At 41.1% G+C, this 21,354-nt stretch overlaps 1 pseudogene across 1 annotated transcript; it reads left to right on the forward strand.

Moving 5' to 3' along the window:
* Positions 1-19,333: 19,333 nt before the first annotated feature.
* On the forward strand, positions 19,334-20,668 carry LOC308614187 (ADP-ribosylation factor-like protein 6-interacting protein 1; annotated as a pseudogene). The gene has a single exon. The product of its transcript is annotated as an ADP-ribosylation factor-like protein 6-interacting protein 1 (transcript).
* The last annotated feature ends 686 nt before the right edge of the window (positions 20,669-21,354 follow it).

A 21,354-nucleotide genomic window follows, 5' to 3' on the forward strand; every position in this document is an offset into this window, starting at 1 on the left:
TTTCTGAAGGAGTACAACAAAATCCAGCACCTAACAATATAAAAATCCAGTGTCCTGGAATGCAAACAAAATTTTCAGGCCTGCAGTAGCTATAATCCACAACCAAGAGGAAAATCCATCAATAGAAATAAACCTAGAAATGAAAGACATGATGAAATAGGAAAGCTTCTAAACCAGCTATTATAAATATGCCCCAGATGCTCAAAAATGTAGAGGAAAACAAACATAATGGAGAGAGAAATGGAAGAAAAGTCATTATATAAAAAGGAACAAAGAAAAGATTGACTACAGACTTCCTATTAGAAATGATGCAAGCCAGGAGACTTTTTTTAAGTACTGAAAGAAAAAGCCATCAATCTAGAATTCTACACTCAATAAATTGATATATTAAAAATGAAGGTTAACTAAAGATTTTTTTTCATGCAAATAAAATTGAGAGGGTAAATCAGCAAACTGCACTATAAGAAATGTTAAAGAAAGTTCTTCAGATGGAAGGAAAATGATACAAAAGGAAAAAGAAGAGTGTAGAAATGCCAAACATGTATACAATATATAAAAGATTTTTTCTACTTTTTAGTCTCTTAAAAGAAAAGTAATTAACTATGTTTTTAAGAAAGGTAATTTACTATTTAATTAATAATTGCATTAAATGTAAATTGCCTAAATAGCACAATTGAAAAGCAGAGATTATCACACTAGATTTTTTTAAAAACTGTATATGTCTACAAGAATCCCACTTTAAATTAAAAAAAACACAAATAAGTTAAAAGTAAAAGGATGGGAAATGATATATGCATGCAACCATTAATAAAAAGAAATTGGGAGCAGCTATATTAATATAAAAGAAAGTAAATTTCAGAATAAGGAATATTACTAGGGAAAAAGAGACGTATTTCAAAATGATAAAGTTGTCAATGTATCAAGAGACATAACAGTCCTAAATGTGTATGGACCTAATAACTCGGGGTCAAAATACATGAAGCAAAAACTGTTAGAACTGAAAGGAGAAGTAAACAAGTCACAATTATAGGTAGAGATTTCCACACACAACTATCAGTAAATTGATGGAATAAGTAGACAGAAAATCAATAAGTATAGATCACTATCATCTAACCTGACTTAATTAAAATTTATATAACACTCCACCCAAACTTCAGAATGCACACACACTGCTTTAAAGTGCATTTGGAACATGCACTAAGACAGATCACATTCTGGGACATTAAACAAGTCCCAATAAATTTAAAAGAATTAAAACCGTACGGTGTATATTCTCCAAAAACAAATAAACTAAACTACAAATCCATAACAGAAAAATATCTAGAAAAATCCTCAAATATTGGAAACTAAACAACACACTTAAAAATAACCCATAGGATCAAAGAATAAATCACAAGGGAAATTAGAAAGTATTTTGAACTGAATGAAAATGAAAATGCAGGTTATAAAAATTTGTGGGATGGAAACAGAACTGTCCAGGCCCTGATAGAGTCATTGAAGAAATTACCAAATATTTAAAGCAGCGTTAACACATCTTTTGGACAATTTCTTCCAGAAAATGGAAGAGGAGGGACTACCTCCCAACTTATTTTATGAGGCCAGCGTTCCCCTGATACCAAAACCAGACAGACAATACAGAAAAAGAAAACTACTAACCAATACCTCTTATGAACTTAGACACAAAATTCCTTAATATTTAGCAAAATATTTAGCAAATTGAATCCAACAATGTATAAAAAGAATTATATACCATAATAAAGTGGAATGCAAGGATCCTTCAACATCTAAAAATCAATGAATGCAATCTACCATATTAATAGGCTAAAGAAGAAAAAGCATATGGCTACCTTAATTGACAGAGAAAAAACATTTGACAAAATCCAACATCCACAGCAAGACAACAAACTAGGAAAGAGCATTTACAGAAAACCTACAGCTAATATCATATTGAATGGTTCCCCATTGGCTTGGATAAACAACCCAAATGTATAACAACTAATAAATGAATAAACAAATTGTGGTATAATCTTTTCAAAGGAATAATAACTATTCTGCAATAAAAAAGAATGAACAGCTGAGACATGCAACAACATGAAAAAGTCTCAAAACATTGTGCTAAGTGAAATATTCCAAACACAAAATACTATATACTGCATGATTCCATTTTTATGAATTCTTTAAAAATTAAATCTCTAGTGATCGAAGGCAGATTAGTGATTGCCAGAAGCAGAGGGTGGGCTGGCAATTGTCTCCAAAGGGGCAGGAAGGAGCTTTTGTGGGGGGGCAGGGAATGGAACTATTTCTATTTTATGAAGTGGTTCAACATATCATGAAGTGGTTACAAAAAAAAAAGACACTTCTAGACACTCCCTAAACTTCCTATCGTCTCATATATTCCATAGTCCTCCAACTGCATCCGTTCCTTATCACCCCTACCACTCTCTTCTTCATGCTAACCACCACACCCAAAATATACACACTCCACTAGTTTCGGGGGAGGGCACCATTTGTGACCGCAGCTGCTACAGTTCATAGCACCCAAAAGGAGGGACAAAACATTGCAAGTTGGCAGTAGCAATGATCATGAGAAAGCTGGCTATGAACAGCTCCCAAGTGTTAGAAAAATCTATCAAAACACAATTATATGCTCTATTTCATCCATCTTGAGATGCTCTTTTTTTTTCACATTTTAACTTCTCTGAAACAGGGATGCATCTTTCAGTTGATGACATCATGCAATTGTAATTGGCTATGTTTCTTTTCCTTAGCGATACATGGTACACCTCAGAACTGACGGCATCCCCAGAGTCAATAAACTGCAGGATGGCTGGACAGAGGATACACAGGCTATTGCTGTGGCTTACAGGGGTAAGACAGCAGAGATGGGAGCAAAGTCTGAATCTAGAGGACTGGAACCCATGCCCTGGGCCAGAGTCTCCCTGTTATGTTTGAAATTAACAGCCCTGTCCCCACCTATTCCTGTCCCTTGTTAAAGCTGAGGAGGTACCCTGGCAAGTGGTGCCAACAGACTCTGGAGCGAGAAGTCGCTAAGAGAAATTGCTAGAAGAGATAGTGCTAGGGAAAGGTAACAAGAGCAGGCTCCATCTCCAGCAGATGGCGCCACAGAGAAGACAAATAGATGGGTTTGGGCCTGGCTTGCTGGAGTTAGAGCATGGTTGCCCAACTGCACTATGAAATTAGGTGACTAAGGAACGGGCCACAGGGCTACTAGTGGACTAGAGGACAGGGCCTCTCCACTATAATGACTTCTCTTTCTGAACGTCAGTTTCTTCAACTGTAAAATGAGGGGTAATAATAGTACCAACCTAATAGAATTAGTACATTGATTAAAAAGACATATAAAGGGACTTCCCTGGTGGTTCAGTGGTTAAGAATCCGCCTGCCAATGCAGGGGACACGGGTTCGAGCCCTGGTCCGGGAAGATCCCACATGCCACAGAGCAACTAAGCCCGTGCGCCACAACTACTGAGCCTGCGCTCTAGAGCCTGCAAGCCACAACTACTGAGCCCACGTGCCACAACTACTGAAGCCCGTGCGCCTAGAGCCCATGCTCTGCAACAAGAGAAGCCACCGCAATGAGAAGCCCGTGCACCACAACGAAGAGTAGCCCCTACTCGCCGCAACTAGAGAAAGCCCACACGCAGCAACAAAGACCCAATGCAGCCAAAAATAAATTAATTAATTAATTTTGAAAAAAGACATATAAAAAACATATGTGAGGACTAAAAACAGTGCCTGCCATATGGTAAGTATTCAATAATTTTGTGTATCATCATAGTCATTTCCATAAATATTTAAAAATACATCCAATTCATTCATTCACTCATTCTTTCAACAAACATACTTAGCAGTTATGATGCTAGGAGCTGAATAGTTTATTGTATTTTGTTACTGTTCTTTACGTCTTTTTAATCTGCTTAGAAATTGCCTGTAGCAAATGCCAATTCCTCATAAGTCTTACTTACCCTCCTCAATATATTTTATTTCTGTTCCATCATCCTGCCAGTTAAGCAATTAGTTGAAAATACAGCCAGAGTTTTTACTCTTTATATTAAAACCAATGCTATTGATTCATCACAGGATGTCCCAGTTGTTAGCACGCCAACAATGATATAGAAAAACACACAAGGCTGAAAAAAAGAGAAATAGAAAGTGAGTTTGTCACTTAAGGAGCTGTGATTGTAAGACAGTCATTTGCAAAATAAAGATACTACTACACTGGCACAGATTTTTGAGAGAAACAAATGAAATTTTGAACTTCCCTGATGGTGCAGTGGTTAAGAATCTGCCTGCCAATGCAGGGGACACGGGTTTGATCCCTGGTCCAGGAAGATCCCACATGCCGCAGAGCAACTAAGCCCGTGTGCCACAATTACTGAGCCTGTGCTCTAGAGCTGGCGTGCCGCAACTACTGAACCCACATGCTGCAACTACTGAAGCCCATGCGCCTAGAGCCTGTGCTCCTCAACAAGAGAAGCCACTGCAATGAGAAGCCCGTGCATGGCAAGGAAGGGTAGCCCCCACTCTCCACAGCTAGAGAAAGTCCACACGCAGCAACGAAGACCCAACGCAGCCAAAAAAAAAAAAAAAAAAAAATATATATATATATATATATATATATATATATAAAGTTTCTGGACTTACAATAAATTGTGATAAATCTGCTTAAAAAAAAAGAAATGAAATTTATTTGTGAAAATGCATAAATTTATTATTATGAGTAGACCCTACTCATAATAGGTTTTGTTATCAAAAATAACATACTAGTCCAAAACTAATATATGTCAATTACACCTCAATTTTTTTTAATTAAAAATGATTTTCTTTTGATTGATAAATATTTTTAGCAATAAATATATTTATATAGTAATTTCCTACTGAAGAATTTATGAATTTAGGTCTCAGAATTCCTAAGAGAGCTAAGAGACAGAAATTAATATGTTACTCTGAGTTTATATACCATTTTTTATTGTATTGAAGACAGGAAATTATCCAAGATTTATTAATGGGCACTAGTGCTAGATCTATAATTTGTACTTCTTACTTCCCAAATTTGCATTTCTCCCCTTGATTCTAAGCCCCTTAGCCTTTCAAAAGGAAAAACATACTTTTAGACCAGAGGTTTCTCAACCCTGGCTGCTCAGTAGAATCATCTGGGAGCTTTTGAAAAATACTAATGCCCAGGCCTTATCCCAGACCAATTACATCAGAATCTCTGAGTGCGGAGTATGGACATTTGTCATTCTAAAAGCTTCCCAGGTGATTCTCATGTGATCCAATGTTGAGAATCACTAGTAGTGAATTAAGTATCAGTTATGCAATTTAAAAATCACACATGTGCAACAATACACTTTCTGATGTCAACTTCTCACCTGACATAGTTTTGTTGAGCATGACCTGCACACAAGGCACAGCACTGAGTGTTGACTCTCATAGCATCCCCATCACCCTTTTTTTGTATCCCCATCATGCTTTACTTATACTTGTTGTGGTTAATAGTCCACCTTATTGTATAGATATTTGTGTATGTATTTAAGCCAACTTTTAGAATATACCTTTCTTGAAGATAAGAACTATGACAGTGCCCTTTAATAGCAGAACTTCACTAATTGTTTTAGTTGCCCACCTTAGAATTTCACTGTAGAATGGCCCTGTAGCCCATCTCCCCAGCTTTCACTCCCACCTTGCACCTCCCCTCTGACTAATACACCTATTTTCCTTTCCTATTTTCAGCTTTCACATCCACACACTTAATATTGTTTTCATAGAATTCCATTCACCATTCATACTCATTCTTCCAAATGTTTCCCCCCACCCCAAAATCACCAGAATGGCTTTACAATTCTTCCTCTCCCTCCATGGTCCTTCCCTTACAGTTTCACCCTTTTCCACTTCTTGCTGACTCTTTGCCTCATTTCCTCTCCCTATCACTTAACCGCCTTTCTTCTAAGTTCCCCACAAGGGGTATTAGCCCTATTCAAAAGTATTAGTTGCCTGAGGGACAGAGCTGGGCTGTTCCGGAGCATCACGTCTGGCCAGTGTTGGCGAGGCAATTCCATGAGAGCTAGACCTTGAAACAAAAGAAAGGGTAGCAGTGGGGAAGACCAGATCATCCATTCATCCGTACTGGATAGACAAGGTGGGGGACAAGCAGTGGGTGAGGGTATGGGCCGTTGTTGAAATGCCAAGTGGAAGAGGTAAGCCAAGAAGAATAGCCAGCAAGTTCATGGATCCAGCCAAGAGGAGATAGGTTAGAGTCAGGGACAGATAGAGAGGAAACATAGGTGGCAAAGTGCAGAGATCAGAGTCCATGAGCCAGTTAATGAATGGTCTATTTACAGCTTCGAGTGTGAGCAGCACCCACACCTCTTTTTGCTGTACCCTGTCAGTCTTTTTTTTTTTTTTTTTTCAGTACACGGGCCTCTCACTGCTGTGGCCTCTCCCATTGCGGATCACAGGCTCCGAACGCGCAGGCTCAGCGGCCATGGCTCACGGGCCCAGCCGCCCCGCAGCACATAGGATCCTCCCAGACCGGGGCACGAACCCGTGTCCCCTGCATCGGCAGGCGGACTCTCAACCACTGCGCCACCAGGGAAGCCCAGCCCTGTCAGTCTTATAGCACTTAGATGCTTTCTCACTCTGCTCGTTATAGACCTTTCTCCTCAGTGTTACCACATTGGGACTTGGCGGCCTAAGAGGTGAAGATTGCTATGAAGCTATAGTCCTTAGACGGTAGACAGATAAATTATTCTTATATGTGGTTCCTATGAACAGGGGGAATAAGGAGGTAATGTCAGGAATTATGGGGGCTGGGCTGGACCAGGCAGAAGTGTTGGCCCAGAGAGGTGGAAGCAGAGGTAATCTTAGGGGTAAATGCAAGTTACTGTTGTGAAGAGAAATCGAAAGTCCATGCTGAAAGTCCAGCATCAAGCATGAGATCGGAGGAACAAGTATAAAGCCATAAACAGGAGGAGGGGCAAGGGATCAAGAGCCAAAGGGATCAGAAATATTTTCATGAAGCAGAGTGCAATCATGAAGTAAACGTTAATCGTCCCAGCCTGGGCACAATGTATCAGAGCAGGCATGCATGAGGATTGGACTCGTGTGCTAGGGGTAGCTGGCCAGTTTAAGGACACAGGGTCAGATTAATTTCCTCCAATAGGTCCACCCTATCAGGCAGGATAGGCCCAGAGTTGCCCATCTGGGTTTTCGTGATGGAGGATGGACCTGCTCTCTTGGGTGGGTATGAGTAGCCCGTGGCCATCCTTCAGTCTGTTCCCCTCCCACCGGACCAGCATTGGAACAGGTCTTGAAGGCTGTGGCTACATCACCCTCACTAATCATTTATCTGGGCCTCATGTAAGGTTGCTGGGGTGAGTCTTTAGAGTGTGTAATAGAGGACAGGTGCTAAACTATGTGGAATAGCCTGTACAGGGGGAACTGAAAACGGAAGGCAATCAGAGCTATGAACTTTGTAATTCTGAACTTTGTAATAGACTCCCTGGCAAGTACAGATGGGGAGGATGGTGGAAGGAAAGCCAGGAGATCTCCCATCTGAATCATTCCCCTTGCTATCTGGTGCTTATTGACCATGGCCTTGGATTATAATGTCCCTTGTAATGCTGAGGGAGTCCTACTGGTGTTTCTGAGCAGCCTGAGCTCCGGTACAGAATTGACCAGGAGCTGGGCTCACAGAGGTTCTGGATGATACCAGGAAGAGCTGGTAGTAAAACCATAAATACCACAAAAGGGAGTATTCAGGGGACATGAGTTCAGAAAGCCATTGTTTCTGGACCACTCGCTTATCTTGTTCATCTTTGCCATCATTAAGGTGCACAAAGAGTGCCCCTTTCCAAGCCTCCTCTGAAAATTGTTGTCCACGATAAATTCTGTAGCTGCATAAGAATATCTGGGTGCTGATGATGGTGAGTTCCAAACTGTCCCAGGAGAGTCATTCATGCAGACAATGTTTCAGACTAAATCACAAGACATAGGGTCCTTGAGCACAGTCCTGCCCTGCCCTCCCCCAAATGGGGGGTAAAGGATCTACTTGGGGGTCCTCTACCCTCAGCATAACTTGGTGACAGTAAGTGACAGTTCTATCAGAAGCTCTTCTTTGGCCTTGTTACAACCATCCTCCAATCCCATGAGGTGAATTACATCACCACCTGAGCAAACAGAGACACAGCATGATCAAGTGACTTGCCCAGTCACGTAGCTCTGAGCAGAGGACCCAGAACTTGAACCCAGGTTGGCCTTGTTTCAAAGTCCATGATCTTACCAATTAAGTTAGCACTGCCTCAAGGTAGAGGACAGTACTGGGGGACAAAAAAGCACAGGTGAAGGCCACGTCAGTCAGCTGACGGTCAGGGCTTGTGGATGTCAACATTTTCCCATCACAGCCAAAAGGGAAGGGAAAGTGAGTACAAATTATGGGCACCTGGTGTTCCAGAAAGGCACTGGAGCCCAGCTATGCCAGAATCCATCTAAATCCAATGTGGAGGTTTTCAGTGCATCTTTGCTGGGCTGCCTAGAAAAAGATGTTTTCGCTGTTGTTGCTTGTTTGTTTTTATTTCTTTTTATCAAGGGCCAAACCTGCTTCTGATGGTTAAATGATGACTTTCTCAAAATGGCTATGTTTATACTCACTCAAGGCTCATTCTAGGACCTAGGAAACATAGGAACAGCAATAAATTAAACAAAAGAATCATTTAAATCAAAGAAAGAGTCTAAATAGGAAGTAAGAATTACAGCATCTTGGGGCTTCCCTGGTGGCGCAGTGGTTGAGAGTCCTCCTGCCGATGCAGGGGACACGGGTTCGTGCCCCGGTCTGGGAAGATCCCACATGCCTCGGAGAGGCTGGGCCCGTGAGCCATGGCCGCTGAGCCTGTGCGTCCGGAGCCTGTGCTCCGCAATGGGAGAGGCCACAACAGTGAGAGGCCCGCGTACCACACACACACAAAAATTAATAAATAAATAAATAATAAATAGAATTACAGCATCTTTAAAACAAATACAACCATATTATAGAAATTTGGAAAATAGAGAAAATAAAATCACATGTAATTCCAACTCTATTACACAATCACTGTTACCATTTGATACAATTTATATACATATTTTATATGCATATTTATAGACTTGTAATAATTCTGTTCATATTATTTCATATCTTTTTAAAACAATATTATATCTTATGTACTTTTCCATCTAGAGTAATAATCTTCATAAATTTATCTAGTTATAAAATATTTCATTAAGTGGGCTATAACTAAAATCAATTTAAATCACTCCTCTGCTGTTGGATATTTAGGTCATTGCAAGTTTTTGCTATTATAAATTACTCTGCAGTGAACATCTTTATGCAAATGGCATTTTATTTGCATAAAATATTTTAGATTCATTACTTCTTATATTTACTACCACTCTAGGCCAGATCTTAAGCACCACACAGCTCCATTAATGAATTCACGTGCTAGTCAGTGTCCCCAGCTTCTGATCTACCCTGCATAACACTAAGAGATTAATCATCCTAAAATGCCACTTTCATCATGTCACTTTCTTACTTAAGATATCCTTCCCTGCCTGCCTTCCACTACGTGGTCTAATTTGACTATTCTATTATAACCGTTATAGACCAAATTGGAAGTATATTGGGGCCCCAAAGGCTAATCAGCAGGACCCAGGAAATAAACTGGAGCCAGCAGGACTAGATTTAGAATACACCAAGCCAGCAACAGTGTTGGGTCCCAAGATGCGTGTCACAGTGTCTCTGGAGCAAGAAATTCTTGGGTCCAGTTCAAGTCGGATCCACCCAGGAGGGCTCATCCGGTAAGGAAGGGCCTAGCCTTAAATGCTTACTGAGCAGTGATAATGCACGTGGTCAGGATGAACCAGAAATCAGAGTCCACGGGAAGTTGATCCAGGTTGAAAGAGACTTAGAGTGGATGGAGCAGTGTCACCCACACTGGGCACAGAAGCCAGCAAAAGCTAGACAGGGCATCAGAGTCCAGTAGGTCTAGGTTTGTGCCATGGTTCCAGAACTACCAATTACTAGAGTGCAAACAAGGAACAGGACAGAAGCCCAGCAGTATAACCTAGGGTTTCGCGGGGAGCAACAGGAAGGGCTGTACCTACAAGCAGCAGGCAGGCTTGTAAGCAATCAGGTTTTCAGGGAGTCACTACATGAGATGTGTGGTTGACGGCGGCAGACTACACCTGGAACTAGTGGACCCCGGTTCTTAATCTGTTACCCATAGACAGAGAAAATCTATGACTCAGAGACTGTGAAGACTTAACCTGTGTATGTGGGCACCCACTATCTGCAGGTGGCAGAGACTGACATCCAGAAAGATCCTCCACCAAAGACAAAATAAGGAGAACACACATCTATGTGTGTATAATAAAATGCACGTCTGCAGCAGCCCACCAGCCTCTCAGCACTCCTTTTTCTTTTTTTTTTTTTGCGTTAAGCGGGCCTCTCACTGTTGTGGCCTCTCCCGTTGTGGAGCACAGGCTCCGGACGCGCAGGCTCAGAGGCCATGGCTCACGGGCCCAGCCACTCCGCGGCATGTGGGATCCTCCCGGACCGGGGCACGAACCCGTGTCCCCTGCATCGGCAGGCGGACTCTCAACCACTGCGCCACCAGGGAAGCCCTCCTTTTTCTTTTTGGTTAGAAGACATTATATGGTTAAAAAGATATATAATGCTCTATCAATTTCACATAAACAACACTCTAGTGTAAATAATCTATTTCTCCACAAATTAAGAATTAGCCGAAAGCTGATTTAGGTTGAGGGCAGAAAGAAGGCAAGAGAAATTCAGAGCAGGTAGTGCACTGTTAGCCATTGTATTAGTCAGGGTTCTCCAGAGAAACAGAACCAATAGGCTATATATATATATATATATATATATATATATATATATATATATATATGGAGAGAGAGAGAGAGAGAGAACTTTATTTTAAGGAATTTTAAGGAATTGGTGCATGCAGTTGTGAGAGCCGGCAACTCCAAAATCTGCAGGTGGGCCAGCAGGCTGGACCCAGGGAAGAGGTAATGCTGCAGTCTTGTGTCCCAAGAAATCCTGGAGATAGAATTCCTCCCTCTTTGGGGAACCTCAGTCATTTTCTCTTAAGGCCTTCATCTGATTGGATGACCACCCTCAAACCCCATTATGGAGGGTAATCCGCATTACTCAAAGTCTACTGATTTAAATGTCGGTCATATTGAAAAAGCAACACCTAAACTGGTTTTTGACCAAACAACTGGGTACCGCAGCCTAGCCAAGTTGACACACAAACATAACCATCACAGCCATGAAACAAATCGTGGCCGCTGAACCCCTGGGCTTGGGAGAGAGATAAAGACAAATGTATCTTCTCCCAACTCTTCCTAGATGGTGTGACCAAACCCAAATTTCTCATGCTTCTGTTTAAGGACTTTGTCCTTGTGGCGCCTGAACACAAGCCTTCACTCGAGTCAGGTCATCTCTGCCTCTTTCCCATTCACTAGCGTTCACTCGCGGCCACCCCTGATGCTGTGAATGTCAAACCTCTCTGGCTGTTCAGTCCTCCCAACTCCCTCAAGAACAAGCTCCCAACAACGCTTCTCTACCAAGATCTCTTTCGCATGTGGGCTCACACCTGTGGTGGCACTTTCCTTCTGACCAGCTCTTAAAGGAAAGATACAACGCGGCATCACAAAAAGCCACCGTTAGAGAAATGAAACCTGGAGCTAGGATCCTTCCCTCTGCATGTGAGTCAACCTGAAAGACCAGCCATACAAAGGAACGCGTTTGAGAGCTATTCTCCACCTACTCATGAAGCTCAGGAACATGGCGGGGACTCTGCAAGGTCAGCAACACTTTTTCACAGCGGAGTCCTAGTTCCTTTACACTTTCCCATACTGCATCATATATTTAGTTGACTGTAGCCAAATTAAGCACAGATGATAATACAGAGTTGATTTTTTATTTTTGAGATAAAATTTACATGCGGTTAAGTGTATCGATTTTAAGTGTACAATTAAATGAGATTTGATTAAAGCATACACGTGTGTAAACACCACCCTGGTCAAGATAAAGACATTTCACTACAATGCTTCCCTCATGGAATTGACTTTTTAAATTTCTTCTATTTTTCTTTAGTTTTTAAAGTAATAGAATTTATTCTTTAAGAGCGGTTTTAGGCTACAGAAAAATGAGCAGACAGTGCAGAGTTCCCATGTACCCCGTTAATCCTCCAACCAAGTTTTCCTTACTATCAGCATCTTGCATTAGTATGGCACATTTGTTACAATCGATAAGCCTATATCGATACATTACGATTAACTAAAGTTAACCTTCTGGGTAGCCTTTGTGTTGTACATTCTATGGGTTTTGACAAATGTATAATGATGTGTATACACAATTACAGTATCATACAAAATAATTTCACTGCCCTAAAAATCCCTTGGGCTTCACCAATTCATCCCCCTCTCCTTCCCCTAACCCCTGGAAACCACTGATCTTATTGTTTCCATAATTTTGCCTTTTCCAGAATGTCATACTGTTGAAATCATACAGGGTGCATTTTTCTGATTGGCTTCTTTCACTTAGCAATATGAAGTTAAGTTTCCTCTGCTTTTTCATTGGCTTAATAGCTCATTTCTTTTCATCACTGAAAAATATTCCGTAGTATGAATGTAGCGCAGCCTGTTTATCCATTCACTGACTGAAGAGCTTCCAGGTTTTGACAATTATGAATAAAGCTGCTGAAAACATTGGTGGGCAGGTTTTCATGAGGACATTAAGTTTTCAGCTCATTCGGGTAAATACTAAGGAGCATGACTGCTGGATCATATGGTAAGATTATGTTTGCTTTTATAAAAACAAAAAAATTTTTAAAACTACTAAAGTGTCTTCCAAAGTGGCTGTATTCTCTTGTATTCTCACCAACAATGAATTAGTTCCTGTTGCTCCACATCCTCACTAGCATATGGTGTGTCAGTGTTTTGGATTTTTGCCATTCTAATAGGTACATAGTGATATTTTATTGTTGTTTTAATCTGTGATTCCTTAATAACGAATGATGTTGAGCACCTTTTCATATAATTATTTGCCACTTGTATATCTTCTTTGGTGAGGTGTCTGTTCAGATCTTTTTCCCATTAAAACAAATTGAATTGTTTTCTTATGGTTGAGTTTTAAAAGTTCTTTATATCTTGTGAATATCAGTCCTCTAACAGATATGTGTTTTGCAAAGATTTTCTCCAATTTATGGCCATTTCTTTCTCTGAACAGTGTCCCTTGCAGAAGTTTTTAAAATTTTAATGAAGTCCAACTTATCAATTTTTTCTTTCATGGATCACGTTTTAGTCTTTTTTTGTCTTTTTTTTTTTTTTTTTTGACCACACCACATGGCACGAGGGATTTTAGTTCCCTGTTCATCTGTCGATGGACACTTAGGTTGCTTGCATGACCTGGCTATTGTAAATAGTGCTGCAATGAACACTGAGGTGCATGTGTCTTTTTGAATTATGGTTTTCTCAGGGTATATGCCCAATAGTTGGATTGCTGGGTCATATGGTTAAATACCTTACTTTTAAATGCAAAAGGACAGCCCATGATCACTAGGCAATTGAGGAACGCCTCCAGTGTTGTTCTTTTTCAAGATTGCTTTGGATATTTTAGGTCTTTGGCCCTTCTACATAACTGTTCTGATTTTTTCCGCCATAGATTTGTTTTGTCTGTTCCAAAACCTCATACAAATGGAATCAAATCGTATGTATTTCCAGCTTTGTTCACTCAGCATAATGCCTGTGAAATTCACCCATAATGCTGCATGTACAAGTAGAACATTCCTTTTGATTACTGAGCAGTATTACACTGTATGAGTATATCACAATTTTTAATACATTTTCCTACAGATAGATATTTTTTCTCCAGATTTGGGCTATTATGAAGAGATCTGCCACAAATATTCTCATCCAAGTCTTTGAGTGGATATACAGTTTCATTTCTCTTGGGTATATACCTAGGAGAGAAATTATCAAACCTTTTCCAAAGTGATTTTATAATTTTACATTTTACTCTCAGCAATTTCTGAGAGCTCTGGTTGCTTCACACCCTCCTCTCAACATTTTCTGTCATCAATTTTTTAAAATATATTTTAGCCATTAGAATGGTATCTCACAGGTTTCATTTTGTTTTCAGAAGTGGGTATGTATTTATCTTGGAAACAATCTCAAACTTAAGAAAAGTGGCAGGTAAAGTACAAAGTACATTACCCCGCTTGAACCAGTTGAGAGGAGTAGCCAATATCATGTTCTTTACTCCCAAATAGTATTTTCTACAGAAAAGGATATCCTCCTGCTTCATCACAACACCTTCGTCAAAATCAGCAAGTTTGCATTATTACATTACTACTATTTAATCCTTTTACCCCATTTAAATTTTACCAATGGTCCCAATAACATCCTTTAAAGCAAAAGGAGCCTGTCCAGAATCACATACGTACATTGCATTTGTTCGTCACATCTCTTTAGTGTCCTTCAGTCTAGAACAGTTCCTCAGTCTTTCCTTGATTTTCGTGACCTTGACAATTCTGAAGATTACAGAATAGTTATTTTGTAGAACGTCCCTCAGTTAGATTCAGCTAATGAATCCTTGACAGGAGGATTGCAGAAGTGATGTTGTGTGTGTTTTTCTCATTGTGTCCCATCAGGTGGCTTTGACTTCCATTTGTCCCATTACTAGTGAGGCTATCTCTGCTCATCTGATTAAGATGACGTCTGCCACGCTTCTCCACTGGAAAGTTACTTTTTCCCTTTGTAATTAATAAGTGCTTTATGAGTAGGTAATTTCAGACTATGTAAATACCTGTTCCTCATCTAACTTTCAACTCATTCACATATTTATTTATTTCAAATGTGGATTTATGGATCTTGTTTTATTCATTGGCTTCTAATTCATTACTATTATTTATTTTGATGTCATACTGTCCCAGATTTTGCCAGTGGGAGTCCATCCAAGTTGGATTCTCTGTCCTTTGATGGATCACGACCACTCTTTGGAGATTTACTTATTTTCTGGCACAAAATGTTCCAGGCTCATTTTGTACATTCCCTACCCCAGTCCTCAGATCATTCATGTATTCAAAAAGCCTTGATTCTTTTGGTTGAGAGTGGTTTTCAGAAGTCAAGATTAGGTCTTTATATGTGCTCATTGCCATTAGGATGTTGATGCTTTTGAGCCTCGTCTGTGATCAGAGCTAGAAATTATATGGGTGCGTGTGTCTACGGATATATATATCCACATATATACATATATTCATGGACATATATACAGGTATATATGTATATACATACACATATTACATCTATATTTATGTGTTTACTTATGTATACTGAAAGCCATTGATTCACATGAATTCCAATATTACTGGTTCATTTGTAAACTACTGGTTATATTTGTAAACTCCCTTTTCTGACCATAAGAAACATAATACCCACTATCATGAATATACTTTCTGCTATTTGTTTTCTATTTGTCGTATTTATTCTCTGTTCCTCTGTACCTCTTTTCCTGCCTTCTTTTGGGTTATCTGAACATTTTATAGTATTCTACTTTGATTTCTCTGATGGCTTTTTAGCTATATAGCTTACATTATTTCTAGTACTTGCTCTAAAGATTTCAGTATACGTCTTCAACTTGTCACAATCTACTTAGGATTTATATTGTACAACTTTACATAAAATATAGCAACCTTCTTTTACTATAATTTTATTTACTACTCCCCCAAACTCTGTAAACTTTTTCTTATATTTATTACATCTACTTACATTATACACCCGACAACACAGTTATAATTTGCAGTAGGCAGTCATATGACTTTTCAAGAAGTTAAGAAAACAAAAGAAAATATGTACATACTCTTATATTTACCCAAATACTTACCATTTCCTGTGCTCTTTATTGCATCCACTGAATCCAAGTTACCATCTGGTGTCATTCCCCTTCCACCAGAAAAACTCTCTTTAGTACTTCTATAAGAAATACTAAATATACAAGTCCGCTGGTGATACATAGTCTCAACTTTTATCTGAAAATATCCTTTTTTTTGGCTGCACCATGTGGCACATGGGATCTTAGTTCCCCAACCAGGGATCGAACCCACTCCCCCTGCATTAGGAGTTCAGAGACTTAATCACTGGATCGCCAGGGAAGTCCCAATGTGAAAATATCCTTATTTGCCTTCGTTTTTTGAAAGATAACTTTGCTACACATAAAATTCTGGGTTAACAGTTTTATTTATTTCAGTACTTAAGGACATTATTCAATTGCTGTCAAGGGTTGGGTTCCCTGGGAGATAGACTCTGCAATGGAGTTTATCCAGCAGTTTGTTTACTAAGGAGTTTCCTTGGTATCAAAAGCTTGGAAAGGGGAAGGAAGCAAGAGTAGCGAAAAGGAAAACTTGGGCTGTGATGCACGCCCTGTAACAGCCTCAGCTGACCCTCTGGGGGAGATCTGGAGCAGGGATGGCTCTTTGGATTGTCTTGTATTGCGCCAAGATGGTCAGTTCTTTATACTCCTGCATTGATCAGTCACTGGCTGTAGGCATTCCAGGAAGGGACATGACCTTGAGCGAGGCAGCTCTCTACAGCTGAGGCCAAGCCTGAAAGAGGCTGACAACTGAAGGCTGTCTGCTAACAGCACTCCTCGCAGCTGGGGCAACAAGTTTTTCACTGAGGGAATCTGGGTGTGCATCACATTCTTCTGGCCTCCACTGTTTCAGATGAGAAGTCTGCTATCATTTGTGTTATTGTTTCTCTTTAAGTAATGTATAGGTTTTATTTTCTCCTGGCTCCTTTCTCTTCAGATTTCAGCAGTGTGTCATGGGTCTGGTGTAGTTTTCTTTGTATTTCTTCTGCTTGTGGTTCACTGATCTCCTTGGATCCATAAGTTAGTGTTTCTAATACAGTTGGTTTTCAGCCATTACTTCTTTAAATATTTTTTCTTCCCTCTTCTCTCTCTTTACTCTATCTGGCACTCTAGTTACATGGATTAGACTGCTTGGTATTGTCCTACAGCTCCCTGAGGACCTATTTATTTTTCTTCTATATTTCTTCTCCTTTTTCTTGAATTTGGACAGTCTTCAGAGAGTTCTTTATTTCTTTTTTTTTTTTTTGCGGTACGCGGGCCTCTCACTGCTCTGGCCTCTCCCGTTGCGAAGCACAGGCTCTGGACGCGCAGGCTCAGCGGCCATGGCTCACGGGCCCAGCCGCTCCGTGGCATGTGGGATCTTCCCGGACCGGGGCACGAACCCGTGTCCCCTGCATCAGCCGGCAGACTCTCAACCACTGCGCCACCAGGGAAGCCCCCAGAAAGTTCATTTTTAATATTTTCACCCAGATTTTATCATTGTCATCTGTGGGAAGGTTAGTCCAACCAAGCTAATCCCCCACTACCAGGAGCCGAATTTCCCAGTATTACTATTTTGCTCCATGATGGAATCACACCCCCTTCCCCATCCCAGTTTTCTTTGTTAGTAGAACAGGAATTTTATTAAAATGTCCATCCTCCTCCCATGTATCTCTGGGGGTAAATCCTGATTTGTCTATGTCAGTGCTGTAGTTCATTTCCCCTGCTTCAATGATATGTTTAGGAAGGGTCATCTCTCAGTCAGGAAACTAGAAGCTACTCTTTGCAGGCTAGATATAAAGGGTTCTAATATAGGGAACTGGTGGTTTACCCAGAAAAAAGGCCTAAGGGAGCGGTGGTCAGATAAATCACAACTGACATTCTCAACTGAAGCACTCAAGCAGACGGCTCTCAAAACTCACCTTGGGCTTCCCTGGTGGCGCAGTGGTTGAGGGTCCACCTGCCGATGCAGGGGACGCGGGTTCGTGCCCCAGTCCAGGAAGATCCCACATGCCGCGGAGCGGCTGGGCCCGTGAGCCATGGCCACTGAGCCTGCGCATCCAGAGCCTGTACTCCGCGGTGGGAGAGGCCACAGCAGTGAGAGGCCCGCGTACTGCAAAAAAACAAAAAACAAAACAAAAAAAAAACCCAGAAACTCACCTTGAAGTTTCTCTGAGTATCACATCCGCTCACAGTTCTGGCTAAAACAGATGGAGAGTAATGGCCTCTCCATCGCTCTGACTCAAGGGTGCCTCCTGTCCACATGCTCTAGTCTGGAACCGTACGCTAAAGGGGATTCTAGCAAATGTAGCTCCTGCCTTCTCCTCTTCAGAGCAAAGGAGACCTTAGAAGGGGTGGTGACAAGGCCAAGTCAACAACGGGTAATCCAGCACGTGTACCAAATCAGCCGAAGGCGCGGGAGGCAAAGGGAGCTGGAGAGCTTCTGATAAAGATTTATTTGTTGATAAACTAAAGAAAACAAAGACTCACAGTAAGAAGTCTCTCTTCGTTTTCCACTGGATTTTTTTTCCATGTGACTCTTGGAACCAAAGCCTCGATCTTATGATCATGAGAGGAGCCAGTTGAGATGCAGGCAGACAGCATCTGTGTGAAGCTTGTCCAATCTGAATTTCTTTTACGTGAGAATAAATGTTATTATTTAAGTCATTTTCAATTGCTTTTTCCTGTTACTTGTAACAGATGTAACACATTACTTCGATCATGGAGGTAAATCCCAGAAGAAACCATTTACAGGAGTGAAAATGGGAGCCTTGATGGAACAAGACCAGGGGTAATGAGATGTGGTACAGAGTACATTGGTTTTTATTCTATGCTTTATGCTATTTCACATCATCAAGAAGATGTATGTACTTGGACAAAAAATTGAATTAGAAAAGGGACAGTTTGACATCTCATGTCCATCTCCACATTGTGCTTTTCTCGATTTACTCTGATCTATACAACAAAAAGAAATGGCAGCTAAATGCAACAGTTCGTCCTTGCACTTATTTCAGGCGATCATCAATTCCAGCTGCCCGCTGAGGAGCTTCCTAAGTGAATTCCATTCTCATCTCCCTTGATCTACCATCTGTCACCAAAATAATCATTCCTCAGGGCAAATATGATCACACGCCTCTTCTGCTTAAAATCCTTAATCGAGGGACTTCCCTGGTGGTCCAGTGGGTAAGACTCTGCGCTCCCAATGCAGGTGGCGGGGGTTCGATCCCTGGTCAGGGAACTAGATCCCGCATGCATGCCACAACTAAGAGTCTGCATGTCACAATTAAGGGCCCGCATGCCACAACTAAGAAGTCCACATGCCACAACTAAGACCTGGTGCAGCCTCAATAAATAAATAAAACAACTAATAAATAAATATTTTTAAAAATCCTGCTCTCGCTAGGGTTGTCGTGAGTGGCTCTGAGGAAGGCCAGTTTCGGGGGTGTCTTGCGCTCTCTGAGGGGGCACCTCGGGAACCATGGCAGAAAGAGATAATCGCAGCACCAACCTGCCCGCCGCGGGGACTGCAAGTCTGGAAGAACAGCTGCAAGGATGGGGAGAAGTGATGCTGATGGCAGATAAAGTCCTCCGATGGGAAAGAGCCTGGTTTCCACCTGCCATAAAGGGTGTGGTTTCTTTGGAGTTTCTGATTATCTACTATCTAGATCCATCCGTTCTGTCAGGTGTTTCCTGTTTTGTTATGTTTCTGTGCTTGGCTGACTACCTTGTTCCCATTCTAGCGCCTCGAATTTTTGGCTCCAATAAATAGACCGCTGAGCCACAGCAGAGATTCCATGAAATTTGCAGCAGTCTAGTAAAAACAGCACAGAGCTGTGGGCTGGTGGAAACGCCTCTTTACGCTAAAGGAAGAAAAGCCTAAAATGTACCTCATGACCATGATCATTTCTCTTGCTGTGGTTGCTTGGGTGGGACAGCAAGTCCACAACCTCCTTCTCACCCACCTGATAGTGACGTTCTTACTCTTGCTTCCTGGACTAAACCAACATGGAATCATTTCGAAGTACATTGGAACGGCCAAAAGAGAGATAAACAAGCTTCTCAAACAAAAAGAAAAGAAAAATGAACAATGCACCTGCTTTATTCAGTGTGATTAACGGCGTATACGTTGTCCTTGGGGACAGTGTCTGTTATGCTGTCTGGATACTAAAACGTTACAGTGGTAGCTCTTTGCTGTCCCTCATTCTGCACTTAGTTAGTAAAAATTCTGACTTGCCGAGTAAGGCTTTATGTCCAGCGTCTTCATGGGTGTGTTCTCATCAGCTGGCCTTATACGGACAACTCATACATCATTACCACCTGCCTTGGTTTTTCTCACCCAGGGTTCATTGAACTCTTACTTTTAAAATAATATAGTAGTGAACTTCATCCTTCAGTACAGTTAACAGTGGCTTGGGATAACTGTTCAAGTTGATCTTTGCTTTAGCTGGATACAAGATAGTGGTCTGTGACTACAGGAAGCTGGTTCTACTGTCTGCTTCCACAGTCTGCTTAAACAACTGTCTGGCTTCATGAATATACAAACCAAGTTTACCACTTCTGATGAAGAGACCAATTAAGATTCATTCCTCATTCTCTCTTGATACCGGGGGAGAAGAATCCTCGTGGAATAAAATGAAACTAATTCCATGGCCTAGTATGTGTTGGCTTCTCCCTTGTGCAGAATTTAGTAATTTGTTGGAAACACTGATCCTTCCTCCCAAATGGGGAATCTGACAGGCTTAGAACTCTTGTTCCCTTGCACTTAAACTTGAACTTAGTACATCCTTAAAGGCTTTTTAGTAGCAGGCTTACACAGATGGTATTTAGGATTTTTAGCATACTTTTCATTTCAGATTTTCAGCTAACGGAAACTAAAGTACATAATAAGTTAAGAGTCCTGTCTATGGCCTTCACTCCAAGACCAGCCAATAAAGAACAAAACTCATCCTGTGTGTAGTAAGATTCATTTCAGTAGAAAATCCTACTAGTTTTTCAAGACCAGAATAAGCCTTTAAAGGTAAGCCTCAAGATTCTCATTTTATGGTAACACTGGCTGCTTTTTTTTTTTTTTTTTTTTTTTTTTTGCTGTATGCGGGCCTCTCACTGCTGCGGCCTCTCCCGTTGCGGAGCACAGGCTCCGGACGCGCAGGCTCAGCAGCCATGGCTCACGGGCCCAGCTGCCCTGCGGCATGTGGGATCTTCGCGGACCGGGGCACGAACCCGTGTCCCCTGCATCGGCAGGCGGACTCTCAACCACTGCGCCACCAGGGAGGCCCCACTGGCTGCTTTTTGTCCCCATAGATGGAGTGGTTGAAATCTGTAAGAATGAACCTCTGAGGGCTGGAAATGTGACATATTTGGGAACAATTCTTAAACTGATTAACTAGCTGTAATACAGTTTTGTGAATTTATTGCACGGATGCTGTAAA

This window comes from Mesoplodon bidens (genome assembly GCF_964165515.1).
Source record: "Mesoplodon bidens genome assembly, chromosome: 3".
NCBI lineage: Eukaryota > Metazoa > Chordata > Mammalia > Artiodactyla > Ziphiidae > Mesoplodon > Mesoplodon bidens.